We start from the raw sequence: 5,182 nt of genomic DNA on the forward strand, positions 1-5,182 counted from the left end.
GCCAGCGAGCAACAGGACAAGCCTGCCAAGAAGGAGCTGGTGCTCATGGCCTCCGGACTAGCAGCTAGGCCTGGCCCACACCACCTTGGCTGTGTGTGTGTGTGTGTGTGTGTGTGTGTGTGTGTGTGTGTGTGTGTGAAATATCAGCCAAGGCAGCTGTTCTAAGCCATGATTCTTCATCTGTTAAATGGGGGTAGAGAAGAGGGGGGCTGTCAGGACCATCACCCACAGTATTGGTAAGGCCCTTACAAGTCTCAGGAAATCATAGATAGCGTTAATACTGACGTCTTAGTATCCAACAGAGCCAAAGGATCCATTTCACTTCTGTATCGGTGCTTTGGATACCACTCGGGAATTTAACTCTCTAGGAACACTGTGAACCACTGGTGGACGATCAAGGAACAGATATATCTGTGAGCACCCGGTCCTGGGCTGTTTTATCCCCAATCACTCTGAGATTGGCATCATCCCTGGCTACAGCTGAGTCAGGGGCCACCACGAAAGCAGGAGGATGCTGGGATTAAAGGTCAGGCTGCAAAGTTCCTCTGGATCTGTCTCCCTGCCTCCCTCGAAGGGCCCTCACCTGCATTCTCTTCACCCAGCTGGTTACTGCTTGGCACTCAGAGAATAGTGTCTCTCTGGGGCCCGGAGCAGAAAACTGCAGCGGGGAGCCTCGGGGTTTAACATTCCTGACCTGGGGGGAGGGGCCGTGCCTGATTCAGCCGCATCCAGAATTCAAAGACTCATTTTCCATCCAGTAATAATGGAAAATAATCCTGCTGAAAAGCATGCCTCCGGAGCTGGAGGGGGTGGGGCGGGGGGGCACTTCTGTCCACACTCAGCTCCTATGCAGGCCATGAAAACTGATCTGAATGTTGGGGGAAGGGGACCTTAGACCCGGGGACAATAGGTACGGGCAACTGACCTAAGACCAGGGAAGAACCACGGAGGCCCCCTTGGCTGGGGGACCCGAAGGAGCAGAAGTGGCGGAGGAGCCCTGCGTCAAGCCGCCAGCGGGGCCACTCACAGCTGAGCACGGTTGCCCACAGGAGCCAGTGTAAAGGTTGTTCCTGCAGCAACCTCGGCCCTGCTGTGTTTACTTACCGATAAGACAGCCAACCTCCACTATATTTAGTGCGTGAAAATCCACAGGTGTTTGATTCCAGGAGCTGCTTTGGGTTCTGCGCTTTCAGAATGCCCCCCCCCCCTTCTCGGTTTTGCTGTTCTAGGGCAGGTGAGCTGGTTTGTGACAGCTGCGGACGCCTCCCCACTCCCGCCCACCACACATGCCTTGCAGCCCACAGGTCGTCCAAGTACCTGCATGCTACACACTCTTGGTTAAGAGAACAGGGAGCTGTTTCTATTTCGGTTCTAATTAAAAACCTCACACCGTACCCAACGGAACCCTGTTTTGGTTTGGTTTGAACTGAGCTGTCTTCAGGTTTCTATGAGAAAATGTTGGGCGGGGGTGCTGTGAGACCATTGGATAAAAGTGCCGGCCACCAAGACCAGTGACCTGAGTTTGACCCCTAGGACCCGTATGATAGAATAACCAGCTCCCACAAGTAGTCCTGTAGCTTCCTGCACTCATACACACATATACACACACTCACCATAAATGTTATTAAAAATGTCTATTATATTTTGGTGTTACTTATTACATTGTGTGTATATGGGTGGGCGGGTGGGTGGGGGTGCCACAGGGCATGTGTGGAGGCCAGAGGACGCCTTGCAGGAAGAAGTGTGGGTCTCAGGGATTGAACTCAAGCCGGCAGCCTTGGCAGCAAGCAAGTTTACCAGCTGAGTCATCTCACCTCTTTTAACTTTGGTTCTGACAAAGTTCAGTCAGTTCTTTGGGCCTCTTCCCTCTTCCTCTCAAATGCTTCTGCTGGAAGGTAGGTGTGTCTTCCACCTGCCTCCCCGAGGAACCCAACACGCAGCGTACTGTTCAGCGATTAAAAGCTCCGGCCCCAAGGTCAACCCTGGCATCCGTCTGGCTTTTTGGTCTCATCTGTACACAGTTGCTGTCTCAGAGTTGTTGGGAAGGAGATCAACACTAAGGCTTCACACAGGGCCTGGAACCTGATGGCTGTTCCCCAAACATATCAACCTTCAGTAGGTGCCCCAACATGATTCACAAAGGGACGGTTGTCTGGGCATAGCTGCTGGCCGGTCAGAGGAAGGCCTTCCTGCCTAAGTGGACACAGATGTATTACCAGGCAACTCAACACTTCAACCCCAGAGAGGGGGTAGCTTGCACATTTGCATGCAGGGTAGGGTTCATGGAGGGGCTTCTGGATGGCAGGCGTAGGGAAGACTAGGGCCTTACAGCCAAATGTTTGTGGCCACCTCCTGTTATCCGATGGGAATATGACCATCTGTCTCAGGCTTTGAGACCTTCAAGCTAACACATACAAAACATGTACTCAGAGAACCCTGAGACCCTGGCCAAGCTTGGGGGATTCCATTTGCTCACGGCTTCAGTTCCCAACAGACTTCTCTTAGGCAAAGCCTCATGCACTATCCGTGTAGAAAGGATGGAATAAATTGTCTAGACCAATCTTGCTGAGTGTCCTCTTTCACACACACACACACAACCTCCCCACCTAAGTTCCTCAAGCAAAGCAGGTAATCGCTCTTCCTGCTTTTCTCCAAGGTCCCTTTGGAGAACTCCCTGCACTGAAAAGCCCTGCAGTTGGACTGCTTTGGGGGAAATGCCCCGGGGGAATTGAGAGACCCTTGATCTAATTAGACCTGGAAGAGGTAAGTCTGGTAAACTAGGTCAGGAACAGCATAAAAAACCAATCCTACTGACACGGCCCGGCTGCCCCAGATCTTTTGGTACTGCTCACAGAAATCTAAGAAAAAAATGCCCAGTCAAGAGGCTGATCTCTGTGGAGTTCCTCTGCCAGTGCAGCCAATCTCTAGAGAGCATTTATCCCTGAGGCCCCAAGGTAGAGAACACTTGGAGCAGGAGGTAGGAAGCCACCACTACCGCGCCAGCTCTATGGCAGTCACTTGAAGAGTTAGGTGGTCACTGGCCTCACAAACCCCTCCTCACACTCTCATGGAAGGAGAGAGGACCAATCACCATGGTGGCTTCAGGTTCCTCTTAACATCTTAATCTAGACATAACCCTCAACATTTGGTGTGGGAAGTCCTTCTGTGTATGTGTTACTATTATTGGTTAATAAAGGAGCTGTTTTCAGCCAATGACTTAACAGAATATAGCCAGGCTGGAAGACATTGTGATTATATATATATATATATATATATATATATATATATATATAGAGAGAGAGAGAGAGAGAGAGAGAGAGAGAGAGAGATGCTGGATGGAACCTTGCCGGTAAGCCACATCCACATGGCCATACACAGATGGGTTAGTTTAGGATATAAGGGCTAGCTAAAAATATGCTTAAGCTATTGGCCAAGCAGTACTGCAAATATGGGTTCTGTGTGATTATTTCGGGCCTGGGCAGCTGGAAACGAATGAGCAGTCTTGACCTTCGGTAACTATGTGTGGAGCTGAAGTCACTTACCTGTGGGTTGCTGGAATACTGTCATCACAGTCAAGCACTGGCCTTTGCCGTGGTAAGCCCTCTCAGGTCTTGTTAATGTCGTCAGCATCTTCCACAGACAGGAATCCTAAATTACAACCAAGTAACACCGCTGTCCCACCTAGATACAGGGTGGCTGGAGGAGCCTCGCTCCTGTGCGGAGGAAGGGACACTAATGATCACTGTTAGGTCAAGGGCTTGTGATGGACCTGTCAGCTCATTCTGGGGGACTGCATCCCATCACTTCACACACAAGCTATTCTGCATGTAAATATTGGTCCAGACAAAGTCTGGATTCAAATGTTTCTGGCACTAGAACGAGGCATTACAACATATAGAGGTAAATATTCAGGATCTCGCCTGTTTGCTAGTGGCCCGAGTCCCAGTCCTCCAGGGACAAAACACCACGTTCAACATCTGAAGCAGTAAACCTTTGCCAGTTGTGTGGGAGGAGGGCAAAGGCGAGCCAGACACCCTGGTGTCCACAATGTAGATGAACTGACGCAAGCCAGTAAAGGCCACAGGAAGGGGGAGGCATCAGGGCCTGGTACCTGGTAAGCCAGAGGAAGTGGGACAAGGGCTGACACTTAGCTGAGTTTTTAGAAGCCACCTAGGGTGCAAGGGAAAGGACTGTAGTCTCTGAAAACAGAGTAGATTAGGTGGAACAGGAAGGCTATGATAGCTGCAAGGTATCCCTACTGCTGCAGGGTTGGATGCAGCATCCACTGACATGTTTTAATGCACAACAGGAATGCAGCACTTTTTCCTGAGGGTCAGAGTTAAGGAATGTTTCAGAAAGATGTGCAGTACAAGTGGGGAGGGCCCACAAGGTAAGAGGTAAGGGTATGAAAGACACTTGCTTTTTTGGTAAAAATATTAAGAGTTTTGGGGAAAAAATCCATCACAGAAGGGAGGCCTTCTAAAACATAGGCTAAGGGGAAGAGGTGCAGATCTGGAGCAGTGGAGATCGGACCAAAGAAATTAGGAGGTGTCTAACCTTCAGCCCAGAGACCACATGCACCCCAGCACAGCTATGAATGTAGATAAAGGTGTCAGGTCACAAGTCAAAGGGCTGGGCACCCTGGAGCAGAACTGTTTATTCCCTTTAATCTTCTATCAGCCACATCCTTTTTCTATATGGGTATTTCTTAGAGTGAGGTGAGAACCACTGCTTAGTATGGGTAACTATCGGGGGTCTCTTACTGACATGGTCATGGAGCCATGGCCACTAGATAAAACCAGGTGCTGGTGAAGCCATATTATTTTAGAACACCCCGAGGCTGGGGATGTAGATCACAGGTAGATGCTTGTCTGGTATCCTTGAGACTGCAGGTTAGATCCTCATTTGCATTGATAAAGGGAGACATCACTTACAGGAGGCATTAGCCACTGGGCTTGATTTGGGGTCTGAGACTAAGATCAGCCTAAATTAGCCAGGTGCCTTAGAAAAGGGATTTAGGGCCTTTGGGGTAACCACACCCCTCCGCAACCTGTCATGGTGCTGACCAAAGTGGACAGTGGTGATAGGCTTTTCATCCCCATGTCTTCCTCAAACCTAAATTTACCACCAAAGACCTCCCCCCAACCCCCCCCCCAAAAAGGATCATAACTGACAAGATAGG

This window comes from Microtus oregoni, unplaced genomic scaffold (assembly GCF_018167655.1).
Source record: "Microtus oregoni isolate MIOR12 unplaced genomic scaffold, Mior012 000054F_ref0000373, whole genome shotgun sequence".
Taxonomy (NCBI): domain Eukaryota; kingdom Metazoa; phylum Chordata; class Mammalia; order Rodentia; family Cricetidae; genus Microtus; species Microtus oregoni.